We start from the raw sequence: 22,647 nt of genomic DNA on the forward strand, positions 1-22,647 counted from the left end.
TGGATTTACTGTCTGAAACTTTGCATGCCTGATTAATTTGCGAATTGAAGTATTCAAAATTTGGGTCAATCGAGTAATAGAAGTATTGCATGTGTGATAGTGCCATCGATTTTGTTATAGGGGTGTAGAAGCACTGTATTTGACGGCATGTAGTGCCAAAGACAACTTCTAGATGGATTTACTGCCTGAAACTTTGCATGCATGATTAATTTTCGAATTCAAGTTATTTTGAATTTGAAGTCAATCGAGTTATTAGAAGTATGGGATGTGTAATAGTGCTATCGATTTGTTATAGGGGTGTAGAAGCAGTGTATTTTGACGGCATGTAGTGCCAAAGACAACTTCTGATGGATTACTGCCTGACACTTTGCATGCATGATTAATTTGCAAATTCAAGTATTATTTTAAAATTTCAGTTTATCGAGTTAAAAGAAGTATGGGATGTGTGATAGTGCTATCGATTTTGTAACAAAGGTGTGAAGACTGTATTTGACGGTCATCTAGTGCCAAAGACAAACTTCTAGATGGACTTTCTGCCTGAAACATTGCATGCATGATTATTTTGCATGGAGTTATTTTTAGAAACTTCAAGTCAATCGAGTTGATAAAAGTCTCGGATGTGTGATATTGCTATCGATTTTGTTACAGGGGTGTAGAAACACGGTATTTTGACGGGCACGTAGTGCCAAAGACAAATTCTAGATGGATTTACTGTCTGAAACTTTGCATGCATGAATAATTTCGAGTTAAAGTATTATTATGAATTTCAGGTCAATCGAGTTATTAGAAGTATGGAATGTGTGATAGTGCCATCGATTTTGTTACAGGGGTAAGGAAAACCGTATTTTGACGGGCATGTAGTGCCAAGACAAACTTCTAGATGGATTCTACAGTCTGAAACTTTGGATGCATGATTAATCTACGAATGCAGAATATTCTGAAATTTCAGGTCAATCGGGTTAATGGAATTGCGGAATTTATGATAGTGCTATCGATTTTGGTTACAGGGGTACCGTGTAGAAACACTGTATTTTGACGGGCATGTAGCGCCAAAGACAAACTTGATGGATTTACTGTCTGAAACTTTGCATGCATGATTATTTTGCAAATTGAGTATTTAACGGAAATTTCAGGTCAATCGAGTCAATAAAGTATGGATGTGTGTGTGATAGTGCCATCGATTTTGTTACAGGGGTGTAGAAACCGCACTATTTTGTCGGGTCATATAGTGCCAAAGACAAACTCTATGTTTATCTACAGTCTGAAACTTTGGATGCATGATTAATCTACGAATTGCAGAATTATTTTGAAATTTCAGGTCAATCGAGTCAATAAAAGTATGGGATGTGTGATAGTGCTATTTTTGTTTGCAGGGGTGTAGAAACACGGTATTTTGACAGGCATGTAGCGCCAAAGATAAACTTCTAGATGGACTTTACTGCCTGGAAACCTTTCATCATGTATTTTGCAAATTCGAGTATTTTGAAATTTGAAGGTCAATCGGGTTATAGAAGTGAGATTATTGAATCGCTTTTGTTACAGGGGTGTAGAAACACTGTATTTTGACGGGCATGTAGTGCCAAAGACAAACTTCTAGATGGATTTACTGCCTGAAACTTTGCATGCATGATTAATTTGCGAATTGAAGTATATCCTGAAATTTAGGTCAATCAAGTGAATAAGTATGGGATGTGTGATATTGCTATCGATTTCTTAACAGGGGTGTAGAAACACTGTATTTTGACGGCATAGTGCCAAAGACAAACTTCTAGATGGATTTATTGTCTGAAACTTTGCATGCATGATTAATTTACGATTGAAGTATTATTTTAAATTTCAGGTCAATCGAGTTAATAGAAGTATTGCACGTGTGATAGTGCAATACGATTTTGTTATAGGGGTGTAGAAGCACTGTATTTTGACGGGCATGTAGTGCCAAAGACGAACTTCTAGATGGATTTACTGCCTGAAACTTTGCATAAATGATTAATTTGCGAATTCAAGTATTATTTTGAAATTTGAAGTCAATCGAGTTATTAGAAGTATGATGTGTAATAGTGCTATCGATTTTTTATAGGGGTGTAGAAGCACTGTATTTTGACGGGCATGTAGTGCCAAAGACAAATTTCTAGATGGATTTACTGCCTGAAACTTTGCGTGCATGATTATATTACGAATTCAAGTATTACTCTAAAATTTCAGGTCAATCGAGTAAATAGAAGTATAGGATGAGTGATAATTGCTATGCTTTTGTTACAGGGTGTAGAAACACTGTCTTTTGACGGGCATGGTGCGAAGACAAATTTCTAGATGGATTTACTGTCTGAAACTTTGCATGCCTGATTAATTTGCGAATTGAAGTATTATTCTAAAATTTCGGGTCAATCGAGTTAATAGAAGAATGGGATGTGTAATAGTGCTATCGATTTTGTTATAGGGGTGTAGAAGCACTGTATTTTGACGGCATGTAGTGCCAAAGACAAACTTCTAGATGGATTTACTGCCTGAAACTTTGCATGCATGATTAATTTGCGAATTCAAGTATTATTTTGAAATTTGAAGTCAATCGAGTTATTAGAAGTATGGGATGTGTAATAGTGCTATCGTTTTTTATAGGGGTTGTAGAAGCAGTGTATTTTGACGGGCATGTAGTGCCAAAGACAAACTTCTAGATGGATTTACTGCCTGACACTTTGCATGCATGATTAATTTGCAAATTCAAGTAGTATTTTAAAATTTCATTTAATCGAGTAATAAGTATGGGATGTGTGATAGTGCTATCGATTTTGTAACAAAGGTGTAGAAGCACTGTATTTTGACGGTCATCTAGTGCCAAAGACAAACTTCTAGATGGACTTTCTGCCTGAAACATTGCATGCATGATTATTTTGCAAATTGAGTATTTTTTAGAAACTTCAAGTCAATCGAGTTGATAAAAGTCTCGGATGTGTGATATTGCTATCGATTTTGTTACAGGGGTGTAGAAACACGGTATTTTGACGGGCACGTAGTGCCAAAGACAAATTTCTAGATGGATTTACTGTCTGAAACTTTGCATGCATGATTAATTTGCGAATTGAAGTAGTATCCTGAAATTTTAGGTCAATCGAGTGAAATAAAGTATGGGATGTGTGATATGCTATCGATTTTTCTAACAGGGGTGTAGAAACACCGTATTATAGCGTGCATCTAGTGCCAAAGACAAACTTCTAGATGGATCTATTGTCTGAAACTTTGCATGCATGATTAATTTACGAATTGAAGTAGTATCCTGAAATTTCAGTTCAATCGAGTTAATAGAAGTATTGCACGTGTGATAGTGCAATCCATTTTGTTATAGGGGTGTAGAAGCACTGTATTTTGACGGGCATGTAAGTGCCAAAGACAAACTTCTAGATGGATTTACTGCCTGAAACTGCATAAATTATTTAGATTTGCGAATTCAAGTATTTTTTGAAATTTGAAGTCAATCGAGTTTAAAAGTATGGGATGTGTGATAGTGCTATCGATTTTGTTATAGGGGTGTAGAAGCACTGTATTTGACGGGCATGTAGTGCCAAAGACAAATTTCTAGATAGATTGCTGTCTGAAACTTTGCGTGCGTGATTATATTACTAATTCAAGTATTACTCTAAATTTCAGGTCAATCGAGTAATAGAAGTATGGATGAGTTATATGTGCTATCGCTTTTTCTTACAGGGGTGTAGAAACACTGTTTTGACGGGCATTTGGTGCGAAGACAAACTTCTAGATGGATTTATGTCTGACACTTTGCATGCATGATTAATTTGCGAATTGAAGTAGTATCCTGAAATTTAGGTCAATCGAGTGAATAAAGTATGGATGTGTGATATTGCTATCGATTTTCTAACAGGGGTGTAGAAACACCGTATTTTATAGCGTGCATTCTAGTGCCAAAGACAAACTTCTAGATGGATCTATTGTCTGAAACTTTGCATGCAATGATTAATTTACGAATTGAAGTAGTATCCTGAAATTTCAGTCAATCGATTAATAGAAGTATTGCACGTGTTGATACTGCAATCGATTTTGTTATAGGGGTGTAGAAGCACTGTATTTTGACGGGCATGTAGTGCCAAAGACAAACTTCTAGATGGATTTACTGCCTGAAACTTTGCATAAATGATTAATTTGCGAATTCAAGTATTATTTTAAAATTTCAGTTCAATCGAGTTAATAGAAGTATTGCACGTGTGATAGTGCAATCGATTTTGTTATAGGGGTGTAGAAGCACTGTATTTTGACGGTCATCTAGTGCCAAAGACAAACTTCTAGATGGACTTTCTGCCTGAAACATTGCATGCATGATTATTTTGCAAGTTGGAGTATATTTTTAGAAACTTCAGGTCAATCGAGTTGATAAAAGTATGGGATGTGTGATATTGCTATCGATTTTGTTACAGGGGTGTAGAAACACGGTATTTTGACCGGCACGTAGTGCCAAAGACAAACTTCTAGATGGATTTACTGTCTGAAACTTTGCATGCATGATTAATTTTCGAGTTGAAGTATTATTATGAAATTTCAGGTGAATCGAGTTATTAGAAGTATGGAATGTGTGATAGTGCCATTGATTTTGTTACGGGGTGTGGAAAACCGTATTTTGACGAGCATGTAGTGCCAAAGACAAACTTCTAGATGGATCTACAGTCTGAAACTTTGGATGCATGATTAATCTACGAATTGCAGAATTATTCTGAAATTTCAGGTCAATCGGGTTAATGGAATTGCGGAATTTATGATAGTGCTATCGATTTTGTTACAAGGGTGTAGAAACACTGTATTTTGACGGGCATGTAGCGCCAAAGACAAACCTTGATGGATTTACTGTCTGAAACTTTGCATGCATAATTATTTTGCAAATTGGAGTATTTTACGGAGATTTCAGGTCAATCGAGTCAATAAAAGTATGGGATGTGTGATAGTGCCATCGATTTTGTTACAGGGGCGTAGAACACCGCACTATTTTGTCTGTCATATAGTGCCAAAGACAAACTTCTATGTTTATCTACAGTCTGAAACTTTGGATGCATGATTAATCTACGAATTGCAGAATTATTTTGAAATTTCGGGTCAATCGAGTCAATAAAAGTATCAGATGTGTGATAGTGCTATCGATTTTGTTACAGGGGTGTAGAAACACGGTATTTTGACAGGCATGTAGCGCCAAAGACAAACTTCTAGATGAACTTACTGTCGGAACCTCTCATGCATGATTATTTTAAAAATTTGAGTATTTTTTTAGAAATTGCAGGTTAATCGAGTTGATAAAAGTATGGGATGTGTGATATTGCTATCGATTTTGTTACAGAGGAGTAGAAACACGGTATTTTGACGGGCATGTAGCCAGTGGCGTAACTAGAACGATAATTGGGGGGTTGAATATTCATACATCCAGTTCTGCGCTACGGATTTCTTTTGTAATTGCAATAGCTTACAATAGAAATCCGTCGGGCAGAACTGAATATATGAATATTCACCCCCCCCTAATAATCCTTCTACATAGTTACTCCCCTGCATGTAGCGCCAAAGACAAACTTCTAGATGGATTTACTGTCTGAGACTTTGCATGCATGAATAATTTTTGAATTGAAATTTTATTATGAAATTTCAGTTCAATCGAGTTATTAGAAGTATGGAATGTTTGATAGTGCCATCAATTTTGTTAAATGGGTGTAGAAAACCCGTACTATTTTGACGGGCATGTAGTGCCAAAGACAAACTTCTAGATGGATCTATTGTCTGAAACTTTGCATGCATGATTAATTTGCGAATTGCAGTATTATTTTGAAATTTCAGGTCAATCGAGCTTATAGAAGTATTGCATGTGTGATAGTGCAATCGATTTTGTTATAAGGGTGTATAGAAGCACTATATTTTGACGGGCATGTAGTGCCAAAGACAAACTACTAGATGGATTTACTGTCTGAAACTAGTGAATCTGGATTCTCGGGAATCGTGTAACTGTGGCCTTACATAATAATTTATGTCGTTAATAATAATGCACTCTGTCTGTAGTGTTTAGCGGTTACATGTCGCGCCTGAGTAAACATTTTTTTCCTGCGCATATACATTATTATTATTATTATTATTATTATTATTAAAGCATTTATTTACCTACGATAGGTCTACTCGCAGCTACAGCTGATGGGGTCGTGCATAATTTATCTTCTAACTGATAATTTTACCTATAATAAGTAATAATAACATTATAAAATATAACTATATACAATTAATAAAATCATATTTTACACTCTAAAATAGCCCATTAAAGGCACCTATGTCTGCGATTAGTCTCGCTGAATTATTAAGAACGTTCCATTCTTTTATGGATTGGTATGCTGTAGATTTCTTCATAAAGTCAGTTTTTGGTTTAGGTATAATGTTAATGACATTTTTCTTCTCAAATTATACTTAGACGGTAAATAGGCATGTCAGCCCTTATGAGCCAAGACTAAGAGTTTCTGTATGTGAATATCGTTCAATGTACTCCATTTGCATTTCTCCAAAACTTCACTTGTTGGAGTGTACCAATCTAAATGATAAATTATCTTTGCTGCCCCTACATGCAATCTCTCTAAGCTTTGCAAAAGTGATTTACTACATGAACCCCAGATCAACAACCCATATATAATGGAAGGCAGGATGACTTTATGATAAAAATCCACCTTGACTTGCTTGGGAAGAAAATGCAAGGACTTTGCAAATTTAACTTTTGCGAAAACGATATAGTTTTCTCCTCCAAATGTGCATCCCATATAAGATTTTTATCTATAGTTACACCCAGGCATCTCTTTGTATGGACTTCCTTTATACATTCCGATCCAAGTAAAATTGCTTGTTTGGGACCAATAAGTGGTTTACGGCTAAGAACCATATATTCCGTCTTGCCAGTGTGTGGTGTTAATCTGTTTTGACAACACCATGAGTACAACCTTGCTAAAACTTCATTTAGTGCCCCAGCCACTAGATCGTGTGTGCCCCAACTACATAGATCGTTGTGTCATCTGCATATAAATGAACTTGTGTGTTACCATCCTCTCCCATGATAACCTCCGGTATATATAAGTCATTGCAAAACAGTGAGAATAGTGTCGGACCTAGCACCGAACCCTGCGGCCATAAATGACTGCTATAGATTCTCGGATGAGCACCATTTACATAAAATTATGTTACTTGTGAGCGTTCGTGTAAATAATCCTTGATCCAACACCAAAGATCTCCCGCTATTCCAAGGCCCTGTAATTTCTGCATCAAAATGGGGTGTGAAACAGCATCAAATGCTTTTCGGAAATCCACAAAAATAACTCCCACCACATGATTCTTGTCCAGCTTTCTACGCCAGTCTTCCGTCATCCTAATCAATATATAGTAGCTCAGTTGAATGTCCCTGTTTGTAAGCCCACTGACATTGGCTGCTAAGTCCTTGATCTACAATATGTGTGGTAATAGTGGATACAAGTACACTCTCCATCATTTCGCCAGGAACGCAAAGAAGGGAAATAGGTCTATAGTTCTGCTTATCTGTTTCATCATCCTTCTTGTGCAACGCGGCGATTCTTGCCCGTTTCCATAAGGCAGGTACAATGTTTGCATTTGCGCTGATATCGTAGAGAGACAACAACGACGTGATCACAACATCACCAGCATGTTTTAAAAGATTAGGTGCCACCCCATCTGGTCCTGATGCCTTGTCCACTTTTCGTTTAGCTAGTGCCTTATCAACAGCTGTTACTGATAGATCTATGTTCATGACACATGGTGTAACCCTTGTAATATGCTCGAATGGATACAATTGTGCAAATGGCGTGTGTAAGTCGTTAGCTAACTTTTCTCCAACTGTTGAAAAATGTTCATTTAATATGTTTGCTTTATGCGAGTCTGACGTTGCGATATATTCGTCCGAATTCCTTAATCCAATATTGGTTGCGAATATTTCACACTGGTCGCATTCTTCACAAGTTTCCAATATGACTTGCAATCCTTTACATCATTAAAATAGGCTAGTATAATATTTACTCTTAGCCTCCCTTACTTGCATCGTAACCCTGTTACGGAGCACACGGTACTCGATCCACAAAGCTGGTCGTTGTAGTGATTGAGCTAACTTTAGTACTTTAAATCGTTTATTCATTAGATGCTTTACATCTGGCGTAATCCATGGTAATGTTTACTTTCTGATTTTTACATTCCGAAAAGGCGCGTGCAAATCGCAAACCTCATCAAACACCTTCGTCCATGCCCAATAACAATCGTATGGATCCTCAAAAACAGTGCACACTGACCAGGGAGCTCTTCCTATGTCTTTCGCAAATTCCATAGGGTCGAAATTCTTAAACGAACGACCTCTTATGACCTTAGGTGGTGGTCTTTGAACCTGCGTGTTTAATTGCACATGTACCAGTCTATGATCTGAAATACCCAATTCTATTGCCTTTGTTCTAGTCTTAATCAGGTTAATACACGTTGATATTGTTACATGATACCGTTATATCATGTAATTATAGTATATATATATATTCAATGAGCTTAGTAACCTTAGTTAACCTTACATGCACGAGTAAGGGAATAGTTGCGGAGAACCTTGTTCCGCAAACATCTAACGTAAACGGACATAGCTTGGTTTGGGGCTAACCAACTTGTTGTTGTTTACTCGCTTCTTTGCACTGTAGCTTGCTTATTCACGCTGCATAGCGCAGGGGAAATGTGTCATAGTTGTATAGTTTCTTCCCCTAGTAAACCATATAAAAGTCTGAGCACAACTACAGTTCATGTATTATTCATAAGGCAATAGCCTGAATAGCATCACTACTCTAAAAGAACTACAAACCAAAGTAACGAAAAGAAACGAAAGAACCAACGTAGAAAAATACCAAATTGCCAAGATATCGAGAGTTGTGCCCAGACAGAAAAGTTGAACTCTTTAAGTCATATTAAGACAAAAGTTATCATATATCAAAAGTTATATAAAGACGTTAAATTAATAAGGCATAAAAAGTAGCATTAAAGAATAAATAGTTGAAAAGTAATCGGCTTCACAATCTTTGTTGCGAGCGAATTAAGCCAAAAGCATAGCCAAAAATATTAAGCAGGACCGGCTCGTAACAATATTTCTTACCATTTTGTGGTTAGAAATGATCTGTTCAAAAATTTACTCGGATCTTCGCAAGAATCTACTAACACCTTCCACCATTATCCGTAAGAATCCCTGTCCGCATCCGTACATGTGATACTATATTTGGAAGACAATACCATATATGGTGCGCGGATAATTTTTTATAGCTGAGCTAAAATATAGAAATAAACAAGAGACAAAATACATGTTTCTTGCTTATTCTTTATTTAAAAATCTTCTTAGGAGGTCGTCCATGCTACCGTATTTTTTAAAAATTTATTACAATTTTCATTTTGTAATGCATTTTTTTAATTGGCTTTTTTTTTCGAGGATGACCATGGAATTGATTAATATTGATGGTATGTTGGTTAAAATTTAAATAATACAAATACAGATCATTGATCCCTTGAGGAGGAAGGCATTTTAGGCATTTTAGGCATTTAAATTTAGTATATATTTTCCATTTAGCTTGAATATTGAGGATTTTGTATGAATATATCTGGATTATAATTAATGTAAAATAGGGTTGTGTAATATTAGGGTGCAGTAATGATCAGATGATTTAAAATTTGTAGAATTACACTGAAAATCAAAGGAAAGCCAGGGAAAAGGCCTTAAAGAGAGGTGACTATCAGAATTTAGTATTTTTGAAAGTAAACTTTTTCAATTCAAATTAAGTGTAAATGCAATTTTTGTTTTTTTTACACTATATTATACTGTCTATATATTTAGTGTTTCAATGCTTATACTCATCTTCAGCCAAAAAGGTTACAAACCTTGGCAACTAAATCTGAACCTAGCTCTATGGCATACAAATATACTGTAGACTATCTTAAGAAAATAATGCTGTAGTGTGTCAGCTTTTAAACATACTTTATCATACTGCAAAAAATTGATATAGAGATGAAAACTTTTCAACCTCTCAACAACTCAGATACTTCAATTTTAGCTATGTATAGCTTATAACAAACATGCAGAAGGTAGCTCTTACAAACAGCTGCTAAAACTAATTGCAGCAGCTTTGTAAAGCTTTTGAATGTCCTGCAGCTAATGATATCAGTACTGCATGCAACAGTGAGTACCACAGCATGCAGTATAATTTTGTTCCATTTAACTTGAATATTGAGGATTTTGTATATGAATATATCTGGATTATAATTAATGTAAAATAGGGTACGTTGTGTAATATTAGGGTGCAGTAATGATCAGATGATTTTAAAATTTGTATAATTACACTGAAAATCAAAGGAAAGCCAGCTGGAAAAGGCCTTAATTAAAGAGAGGTGACTATGTAGTGTTTTTGAAAGTAAACTTTTTCAATTCAAATTAAGTAAATGCCATTTTTGTGGTTCTTTTACACTGTCTATAAATTTAGTGTTTCAATGCTTATACTCATCTTCAGCCGAAAAGGTTACAATCCTTAGCAACTAAATCTGAATCTAGCTCTATGGCATACAAATATACTGCATGTAGACTATCCTAAGAAAATAATGTTGTAGTGTGTCAGCATTTTAAACATACTTTATCATACTGCAAAAAATTGATATAGAGATGAAAACTTTTCAACCTCTCAACAACTAAGATACTTCAATTTTAGCTATGTATAGCTTATTATAACAAACATGCAGAAGGTAGCTCTTACAAGCAGCTGCTAATTTAACTAATTGCAGCAGCTTTGTAAAGCTTTTGAATGTCAGTACTGCATGCAACAGTGAGTACCACAGCATGCATGTTTCTTCACCAACTAATCAATGCCAACTAACATTTAGGTAAAGCAGCAGAAGATTCATGATAGCCTATACTAAAGGTGCATTGTTCCTATATCTATTGTGCAAGAAGTTGGACATCAAGCCATGTTTCTACTTTCTGACCATCTGAAATATGTGAAGTATGTAAGTTTTGTCACTTGACTAATATATAAAGACCTTTCCAAAACCTGCTAGCAATTATTGTTAACTGGCAATTAATTCATGTGATGAACGCTGTACATATCAATTACGAGAGATAACTTGAACTTTTATGTTTTATTTTTCTATTTCTCCTATGCGAATTGCTCCATTTTTTGAATGTAGCTCTCGTATTTTAAATGTATTGAAGGAAAATTATTACACTGTGTCAGGTTGACTTAGTGTTGGTTCGAGTCCAGCACACAGATTAAATATCCTTCAAAATTAATATTAATATACATTTAAATATGATGATTGATGTACTTAATAGACTTTTCAACTACGGCACAGACCGCTCTCGTAGACAATCAGATCGCAGAAAAGCGAAATATGATTTTGGACGGATAGAAAAAAATAAGGGTAGTTATTCAATTTAAAAAGTTACGGCTGACCTCTTTAATAGACTTTATATTTTTTTCTACTCTGTAGAAGATAATACACATGTCTTTGAAGATACTCATTTCCCTCGCTATCAAGCTTAAAAACTTTATTACACAAGTCAACTAAATATAGTTTGAGTCGTAACAATCTACAGGTATAGGGCCCGATCCTTTTCCATCTCCACCGGAGATACGCTGTTAAACAATCCTTCACTCCGCCACTTACCAAACTCTGTCAAAACCACATCAGCCAAAGACTTTTTTGATATATAACACGAATGAAAAAGGGAGTGAACAGTCCAATGTGTGTTTATGAGTTTCTAAAAATGTTGGTTTTGCTTCTTGTGTAAAGGCTGCTTCAAGATTGGTTAGTTTTTTCATAAAGTCCCAATGAAACATATTATACCTGTAACTAAACTCAGGGACAACGCAAAGCCTGTACTATATGGCATATATTAATAACCATGATTCTAATCAAAAGACGAAAAGTGCGTCATATCTATATTTCAGTTTGTATATAAATCGAGGGGTTGTGAGGTTGAAGCTAACAATTTATTGAAGCTAAGAATTGATGATTCTCATAAACGTCAAACGCGAAATGACTGATTTTACCCGGAAATTGATTGGCTTGTTCGTTTTGTGGAGACGATAAATCTTTATGTAAAGCCTCTTTTCCATTAGCCCGGCGTATTTTTCGAATTTATTCCTGTGCAACAGAAGTGAAATTTCGCTTTGCGCGTAAATATGTGTAAGATTTAATGCAAATAAAGTAAATTACGTTAGTACAAAAAACATCACTTGCAAAAGAAAAAATCCAGTAGAGACGTTCTAGAAGCGGGTAAACAAGAAGCCATTATAAAGACTATCACTTACTATTCCAAACTGTCTACTTAGTGGCGTAGTGCACGTTAGGTAGGGTTAGTTGAAGAACTAAAGGCCCCAACAGTAAGGGGGCCCTTCATGCAGCCACATGCACTAAAGAAAGTCAGGACGCGGTATATGCGACTGAAAGAATGTAAATGTTATAAATGTATATGGCGTTTTTTATCTTTTCTGAAAGCAAATGTATCCGCTATAACGGAAAAATTCCCGGCTTCAGCAATCAGCATTCCAGTGAACCCATACACGGTAGCAGTCAACGCTCCCATCTCCTTGCTCCAATATGTCTTGGGGCCTCGCAGTCATTCGCTATGCCACCGCGTCTACTCCGTAATTCTAAAGATTCCTGCAACAAATTAGGTTCCTCGGCTATTCATTCTGATCCGGTAAACAAAGGCACAAACAGTTTTCTTCAAGATGCAGTCAGCGAAGTCAAAGAATGGTCTACGGCTAACAGATTAATTCTCAACGCTGAGAAATACATCAGTTTACAAAAATTAAGAATTTAACCTTATTGATTGTGTGCATATGACTCAGGTTTGAAATGATTATTGGGATGATGCTGGTCTGAGATTGCCAACCGGGTAAGCTAAAAAATTAACTTTAAAACGGCGGGAATCAAACCTGAGACCTAGTTTCTTCACCAACTAATCAATGCGAACTAACATTTAGGTGAAGCAGCAGAAGATTCATGATAGCCTATACTAAAGGTGCATTGTTCCTATATCTATTGTGCCAGAAGTTGGACATCAAGCCATGTTTCTACTTTCTGACCATCTGAAATATGTGAAGTATGTAAGTTTTGTCACTTGACTAATATATAAAGACCTCTCCAAAACCTGCTAGCAATTATTGTTAACTGGGAATTAATTCATGTGATGAACGCTGTAGATATCAATTACAAGAGATGACTTGAACTTTTCTGTTCTATTTTTCTATTTCTCTTATGTGAATTGCTCCATTTTTTGAATGTTCTTGTCGTATTTTAAATGTATTGAAGGAAAATTGATACACTGTGTCAGGTTGACTTAGTGTTGGTTCGAGTCCAGCACACAGTTTAAATATCCCTTCAAATATGCATTTAAATATGACGTATTAGAGTTTGGTAATAACAGCAATCAAGACTAAGCTCAAGAATGACGCAAAGGGTTTAACTATTTCAATATATGCATGATTATCAAAACTGAAAGTCAGTGTCTAATTAATATAACGCTGATTCCAATTGGATGACCGTTGGCAAATGAATGAAGATGCAAATAGCTGATCTCATGCATTTACAAGATGAAAAAATTGATCTGCTTTGGCTATGTCTTTTCTCCACTTGTCGTCGTCCATATATGTCAGACCAGCCCATGGCCGAATGCAACCGGTGTAACAAATGGTTTCACAAGACATTTGAAAACATACCAGAGGAAGTATTTTAAGATGAGTTGAATTCTAATTTTCCACATGGAGAACACGATGAATCCAGTATACTGTCTATTTAATGAAACTCTAAAATAACATTAAATTATTTAGAAACTCAAGTAGCATATTAAAAAATATTTCAGAACAAAAATGTAATACGTGTGTACTGTGTAAGTCAATGATTGTATATATTTTTTTAAAAAACAAGAAATTTTAATATAATATTGAATGTTGACTTTCTCTCTAAAGAGTTTCTTAAGCATTTTACATACCGTGGCTAAAAATACATTGTAGATTGTAACACATGTACAATACAATACATATTAAAAATAATTACAATAATATATTTATCTAGTATTCTTACAAGCACGTCCTGCAACATTCGCATCGCATTCTTTGAAGTCAATCAAGATTCATGTAACACAAATCACTATGCCGGCTATACTTCGATTGCTTCCGGGACAAAACTAACGCGATAATTACGGAGGGATGTGATTATTCATATTTCAGTTTAATCAGTTGTAGCGGCGGATTTCTTTTTAAATTGCATACACGTCCAAAAGCAATCGGTCGGAAAGAACGAATATATCAATATCAGTGAACTCAAATAAGACTGGAACGGTCACTTTCTGACTTTCCCTCATTAATGAGTGAAGATGGCGGAGCCATGAAGCCTCTCTTGTAGGTATAAATATGATTCAGGCCTCGGGCACGGAAACTTCAAAGGTAAAATAACAATTCGCGCCATTTCACCTACGAAAGTTCCGCGTGGAGGCCTGGATCACATCTACAAGTTTTTACAAGAAAGGCTTCAGTGTCCGCTATCTTGGCTTGAAACTTTCGACAGAGTGAGGGTTCCAGTCTTATTTGAGTTCACTGATCAATATACCTCTTCCAATTACATCATCTAATTTCGGCCCAGGGGGACTGGTTTACAGAAAGTTTGATTTTGATTTGGGTTCGGTATATAATATACTAATTATATACCTTACACTCGAGGTATTCGCCCAAAAAATTACCTTTCAGGATGGAATGTTTCAGGGTCTATAACTAAAAGATATAAACTATTCAAACCTTTTTGACGTAGTAACTCATTTGGAGGAGCATATCCTGAAATGGCAGGATATTTTGACGCATTTAAACATTTCAAACTGTGACATGTGTGTTAGATTTCTGGGTAAAATTGAAAGAATCCCTTGGATGGCCTGATACAACGCTTGGGAATCTTGCTCGAATTCAAGAAAAGCTCGCAAAATCGCTTTCTTAACTCTCGCAACATTCCCGTGTGTTTGGATCAGGCCATATACAGGGTGTCCCAAAAAAAACGCAACCACTTAAATATGCAAGAATATTAATATTGTTCGGGTTTGCACCATAGTTCAGCTAAAATGACTTTTAGCATTGTAAATGAAGGATTAAGAGCCATTTTCAATTCCCAGAGGTGCTTATCTATTGCGCTTTAGAGCTGTATTAATGTTCTGCATATTTAAGTGGTTGCTTTTTTTTTGGGACACCCTGTATTCCAAACTCGCGGGGCCGTAGCTAGAAGCTTAATTGGGGGTATATTCATATATTCATGTTAATATACCGTAGGAACAATAGCGTACAAAGGAAATCAATCGGGCATACGACGAATATATGAGTATACACCCCCCCCCCCGCAATTAATACGGCCCTGCAAACACGGAAACCATAAAGTATTTGTTATACCATAAAGTATTCACAGGGTAGATACAAGAAATTACAACAGTCAGCGCTAATTGACGTTCTCAACAAGGCAGACGAAAGCCTAGCAAAGCCAAAGAAAATTATTAACCACAGACATAATCGCGTAATTACATACAAGGGATTACAAAAGGACGGTGGATGACATTACATGACAATGAATGGTGACAGAAGATAGAGCGTATAATAGTAATTGAAGATGGCACTAGGTGATGGCAGATGATGGTTGCCATCGCTAGGAGTGTCGATGTCGGAAGACCACACTAGATCATTGACAGTAGATTAATGTAGATGATGAACGCTGTAAATCACGGACGATGGCAATGGACAGCTTTATTTGTAAAAGTCCTGCATGTGGTAAAAGACTATAGATCCCCGTTGTCTCACAGAAAAAATGATGAGCATTTGTTATGCCGCAAAAAGAGTACTGCTTGCTTGCCAAATAGCGTATTTCGGTAACACTACAAAAGAGTAAGCCAAGATTGAAAATGGCCCTAACTGCTTGGATTAGTAGACAAGGGTCTTTTGTTTATTATTAGGGAGTTTATGATTCACCAAATCTACGACGCGGACGTGAATTAAAATTGCTCTATTTTCTACAGTTTTCCAACAGGAATGGAAATTATAGACGCTTTTTAATAAACAACGTCAGAGCCGTATGTAAAACAAATTAATACTGGTTTCCTAACACTAGTAGCAGTTTCAATGTCACGTCCGCGTCGTAGATTTGGCGCATCTTAAACTCGCTTAGTCAACTTGAATATTCTTTAAAAACATACGCCCTTTCGAGAATTACGTTACAAAATTACATTTTCAATTCAGAACCACCTTAAATGAGATGGGTTTTAGAGATTTTTAATGATTATTTTTAATTTTTACCAATGAATGTGGAATAGCTACAATTATCAAAAGGGACTATTAGAATAGCAAGCGAAATCAGTGATGACGTGTAATCGAAAAGAGTCAATCAAAATCCTTATATACAATATAGCGCGATTAACCGCCAATCACGCAACAGAACAAGCAAAAACCATGTATCAAGCAACCTTTGCATCGACTGAATTCTTGCATGCTTTCTAGCTTGGGGCATTCGACTGATATCTGTGCTGTTCAAGCAACACTGGAAGTTGAATCAACAAGAAAATTTTCTGAAAAAAAACTTTATCGAAACAGCACTCCATATATATGCTGCGTTTGTTTTGTGTGATTAAACACGCCTGGTACAAGTTCTTAACAGCTATACTATGTACAGTTTTTCTTTTAACTGTTTTCTGTTCGTCGTTTCAAACGAGGAGCACTTCAAAGCACTTCAAAGACAAAAACCAAAGCGAAGGCCAAGCAAGTTTTCCTGAGAAAGTAAGTTCTATCTTTCACAACTGGTTTGTTAATTAACCATGTCTTCCCAAAAGAGTGTATAACGTACATATATTTTATTAACGTACGAATATTTCGCTCACTTTGGTCAAACTCAAAGGTGAAAAATTACGGTGTATATCTTGCTGGCATGGTGCTCGCGGAACAGTACGTTGTTACCAAAATCCTGGTACTGCACTACAACAACCTTTGAAAATGTTAAATGGAGTTATTAGATCAACGAATTTCGTCTTAGTTTCTTTATATTTTTATGTTATCTTTATGTTCAGGAATTGAACATTTTAAGGCTTCAGAAGGGCCTTGACCAAAATGGCCGACCAAAAAGAAACAAGAAAAAGTCGTCGTATAAAGGTAAGTTAGCAGTTCACAATTCGTCGTACTGTATTTAGCCGTTTTTACATGTACATGAAGAAAGAAAAGTGTGTGTAACTATGCCAATAATATATTTAGAACATTTATTTGGATTTCTTTTCCGCAATTTTGGATAATCAAATCAAGTAGTAGTTAATACTGAAACAACAAAGTCAGAGTAATACAGTGTCTTTGCATCCATGACCAGGTGTATTAAATGTGCGCGTTTAGCGCAAATAATAAAATGTCCTTACAAATGGTCTATCAGGTTTGTGCCATTATTCAAAAGAACAATAACAAGTTGGAAAATGAATAAAATAAGACACGGATGGCAGAGTTACGATTTTCATTTCGGCTTTTCATACATTCGGACGGACCTATTTGCCCTTCACGATCGAATGACCTTGCTCCTTGCCGCGTACGACGATTTGCACCCAAGGTCAAAATGAAGGTGCAATATACTAAACGAAACGTGTTTATTCAAACACCGGGATCGTTTTATTTGTCTAAAATTTTTCATTTATACAATGGTTTGTATATGGTATACAATTTTTACTTATTTTATCTACAAGATTTTGAAATATTTCACGAGTATTTGCAGAATGTACTAAACAAAAAATTACGGCGCAACGCTAAACTATAAAATACAACATGTTGAACTTGCAGCTGATGTGGATGCTTGAAGTCAGTAGTGATAGCTAATCACCGATATTTAAGGGGTTGAATGGATTCTAAACAATTATCAAATAATGCAAGCCCTACTATCTTGTAATCAAATTATTTCGGTAAATTTGACTGCGATTGAAGACTTGTTAATACAATCAGGGGCAATATAAGATCAATTAAGGCTTAAGAAATCCAGTCCGAAATTTGAAAATTTCATTGTGCACAGTAAAAAATTATTAAGCTACAATCTAATTTTGAAATCTATCAACGCATATGTGAAGATTTTTGCTCTACATAGACAGCCTGGTGCATTTTTCTTGCAAAAGCACAGACACATATTGGTTTACAATGTGCATATGTGTAAATATTTCAAATGCACTAGCCTAATTACATGCTATATTATATTGAGTTTTGATTATAAACTAAAGTATGGTATGATTATGGTGAAACAGTCGATCAACATTTGCATCAACATTCAAGTGATGCATAATAAATCATCATGAAGAACCACAATAAGAAAAAGTTTAAAAAAATGACAAAATATATAACCAGCAAATGGGTGTTTACTATATCCCTGCTATTACTATACCCATGTTTTTATTAATTCCAATATCATGTGATATTTACCGTATTATATCACTTTTGCACCTTTATACTCATAATTCAGTGTTATGAACATATCCCAATCTGTAGTGATTTTGCTAAGGGAAAAAAAACATGTCAATTAAAAAACATCAATTAATTGCAAGGAGATGGTGCCCCTATTCCTGTAATTCACCATTCATTACCTAGATATGATGGATTCTTTTTGAACATTATAGCCTGAAAAGGTTTGGTTCAGTATCTCTAAACTAATACATACTGCAACTTCTCAGGCTTGCAGATTTCTTTATTAAATAGTCATAATAATAAGTATTCTAAGTAAAATCAGTTATTAATGTGAGGTGTTATAAACAGCTGCAAAAAGCAACAATACTATATGTATTCCTCAGGGCTGTGAACCACAATCGGCCCTGACATTTCCAAATACATGTTTACTTTTTATTGAGATATCTTACAATACAATTAAGTGCATATATAGATTTAATCAAATGATGCATAGTAGCATAGCTAGTGTAGTTTTTCATTCTCAAATCTAAGTTGTAAACTTAACTGCTGTAGATCGATTTATAAAGGGTTCTCTGTATATGTGTGAAAATCAGAAATAATTAAATTCAGCTATATCTTGATACTTTTATAGCTGGTACATATGTGTCCAATAGACATACTCGCTTCAAATTAAGCATTAACATTAGCCTGTAATATATCAATATGACACAGCTATTTCAATTTAAGGTTGATGTCTACCAATTGAAATATCAGCTGGTGCCCAATGAATAAATGGAGCATTAGGTTTCTTATGTTTAAATCAGGTTTAAAACACATTGAATTACATTGATTGCTTGATTAAAGACACAAATAATTAACTATAGTGTACTTCATACCCAAGAATAAAAATTTGATTAAACATCGGAAATCAATATAAAGATATTTGCAAATTTATTTTGCCCCACTATAATTGAATTCTTCTTTAATCAAGCCCAACTTTTCAGACAGATAATTCAGATAAATCAAATTACTATGAGATTGTAAAAAAAGACCACCAATTTTCATGCTATCAGTAAAACCTTGTCCAATAATGGGTATGCAATATTATACAGCCAAATATAAAAGATATATTTCACAATGATTGATTACCTTGGAGTCGATATCAGTGTTTCTCTTGTAAAGATATTGATCATGTTTAAGGCTCTCGCTTTCTAGGAACAAAGAGAAAAATTCGCTACCAAATGACAGTGAAGATCTGGAACAAAGATTTATTAACAACAACATTGGTATACTTCTTATATAATAAAGGACTTCAGGATGCAAGGCAGGGCCTTGCTAGGATAACTTATTATAAAGTTATGGGCTAATATTATGTTGCCACACAGCAAATGGCATGCATGCCACCACCCAAAAAGTTGGATTTTAAAACTTCAAATATGGTATAACTTAACACCTATACATTTGCCTGTGACAATTAGGCAAAACAATAACCACTGCTTGCCTAATTGGCATGTCATTTTACTGCCCCTTTTTGATGGAACAATTATTTGATGGCAAGTTATTTTGTTGAGGGCAACCAGTTTATACATGTCCAACTTGCCCTAGCTATTATATATTACCAGCAACTTGACTAGCAACTTAGTTTTTAAACTCATTTTCTTTCTCTTTCGGGGTTAGATCAACTTCATGTGCACCTACTTTGAGCGTTGCCTTTCTTTCATTGCCATGATTCATGGTATAAAATTACTAATCTAAGTGCACAAGCATTTTATCTGCCTATAGCCAGCTTGCATGATTTTATCAGCAAAAACCTTTCTTAATATGAAGGTTATGGTATCTTCACAAAGAGGGCATTCCAAAAAGGAGAATTCCTCCTTGAGTACAAGGGGGAATTAGTCACAAAAAAAGAAGGACAGAGAAGGGAAAAAGAATATGAAAAAAAACTTGGAAGTTTTTTGTTTTTTTGCGATTCTTTTTGGTAAGTAAAGAAAAATAGTATGAATGGCACTCTTAAAAATAGTATAAATAATTTAAGCATCTCAACATACCTTTATTTTGTAAATATTTTCATAAGTGTTGATGCAACATTTTCGGATGGCTTTGGGAGAATGGTGAATGACATTGAATCTAAAATGGCAAATTGCTATATGAGGAAAGTTGTAGTCAACAACCAGCCCCACTTGGTTCTTCATGCAAAGAGAGATATCAACAAACACGAAGAGCTACGATATGACTATGGCTTGAAGGATCTTCCATGGCGCCGAATAAAAGGTAGTTTAGTTGATTGCACCAGTTTAATAGCCATATATACATCCTAAATTTTCAGCGGCCAATAATAAATCCAAAGACTATAAGCATGCACAGGCAAGAATGAAAGTTCATGGCTGAATAATATAAAGAGGGTTAGGGAGGCCTTTGTGCATTGGTTCTGCTCAAAACATTAGGGAACTTAATTATTAAAATTTCCCAAATTATGCAGTAAAAGATACTTTACTAAGATTACTAAGAAAGTAGTAATTAAAGCACTGTTTAAGGCGATACCAAAAAACTATTAGTCATTTTAATGCACCTCACTGGTGGATTTAATTTGAAATTCCACAATATGCAATATATACAATAATTTCCATACTAGCAGTTCTTCTTACAGTTGAATAACCAGGTCTTAGCTACTGGTTCATCAAGGTTAGGGCTTTTGTCTTTCGACAAACACTAAAATTAGGTTTCATTTCAAAAAAAGGCTATTGCTATATAAATCTAGATTACATAAATCTATATAAATCTAGAGAGACATTTTCACACAAAAAGGTTCATTTTGCAGTAACATTATAAAGAAATGGACGGTTTTTACCTTTGTAGCTTCGTCTTTCTAGCGTACTAGACTTGTATCTGCGCCTTGCATACGCCATCTGATGCAAACAGAACTGTACAATGTGACCCAGACACGCTAAAACTAAAACATGTGCCTTCTGCGCGCGAGCCTTCCTGTTACTAATTATTCAGATTGTTACGTTTTTCCGGTGTTTGAAACATTAAATATTTTATGCTGCGCTTAAGGTGGTACTACGCAATTTAAAACATTTATTCCGCATAATATTTATCGATTCATTGAATATACACGGCTAAAAACTCATCAGGTTGTTGCATCAGGAGTGAACAATGTTGTGCTGCCCACATTGTTCAGAGTTGTTATCAACATTGAACAATATTGTTGGAACTGAATCGGGTGTAACAATATTGTTCGATGTTGATAACAACTCTGAACAATGCGGGCAGCACAACATTGATCACTCCTGTTCATATCAATGTTGCATCAACCTGATCGTTTTTAGGCATGTAGTTAATTAACTATAATTAACCAATAAATATTATACGGAATAAATGTTTTAAAACTGTGTAGTGTTTCATCTCAGTTTAAGTATATCATGTATATATTGTGTAAACATAGACAATCCAGAAGACAATCAGAAGACAATCTTCTGGATTGTCTATGGTGTAATTCCCTAGCATAGAATTTTGCCGAATTTTAAAATTATGCAGGGCGGGCAGCAGGGCATTTCTGAAACCACATTATGCTTATGTTCTTGACACTTCTTGTGTAGAGAGTGTAGTAGTTTTTCCTTAGAAAAATCATGATTTGTAATCATAATGATTTTGGTATCGTCCGTACGTGACTCATAGTCATCACCCGTTAACTGTATAGAACATTTTTGCTTTAGAACTCTGCAAAGGAAAGCCGCGAAATTATTTTGGAAAATTGAAAAAAGAGCTGGATGAAAGTAAGAATGCATGTCTTTCTGTCATTATTATAATTATGACTGGGTGCGTATATATATAGGAAAGGATTGGGCAAAAAGCACGCATTTTTGCCCAGGTACAAATTTTGCGCTTGCAAATAGCAAAAACTTTAACATCTCCCTCCCTGGAAGAAGTAACCAGCCGTCGGTGACACACGTGGAATTAAATCAAACCTCATAAACTTCTTGACTGCTGCATGGGTAAATTTTCAACCGGATCTTCGAGAACCCTTACTTTGGAAAATAATTAGGATTATCCCTCCTTTATATTCCAGGAGTTAGCTGGAAGGTTGCATAATTATTTGCTAAGCCTCAGTAAATTTAAAAAGTCTAGTATACGACGTGCAACTAGGTTACCTGTAATGTAGGGATTACTGCGAGCGTTTTGAGGCCGAGTGAAA

The 22,647-nt window shown here is 35.4% G+C and overlaps 1 long non-coding RNA gene across 1 annotated transcript; it reads right to left on the reverse strand.

Moving 5' to 3' along the window:
• Window positions 1-15,647: 15,647 nt before the first annotated feature.
• LOC114539584 lies at window positions 15,648-21,385 on the reverse strand. The gene is made up of 5 exons (XR_003688905.1): window positions 21,301-21,385; window positions 20,501-20,579; window positions 19,602-19,663; window positions 18,492-18,565; window positions 15,648-15,934 (listed from the first exon to the last, which is right to left on the reverse strand). It is a non-coding gene; the product is annotated as an uncharacterized LOC114539584 (long non-coding RNA).
• Between the last annotated feature and the right edge of the window lie 1,262 nt (window positions 21,386-22,647).

Source organism: Dendronephthya gigantea, unplaced genomic scaffold (assembly GCF_004324835.1).
Source record: "Dendronephthya gigantea isolate DGI-Jeju-01 unplaced genomic scaffold, DenGig_1.0 000208F, whole genome shotgun sequence".
Classification (NCBI taxonomy): domain Eukaryota; kingdom Metazoa; phylum Cnidaria; class Anthozoa; order Malacalcyonacea; family Nephtheidae; genus Dendronephthya; species Dendronephthya gigantea.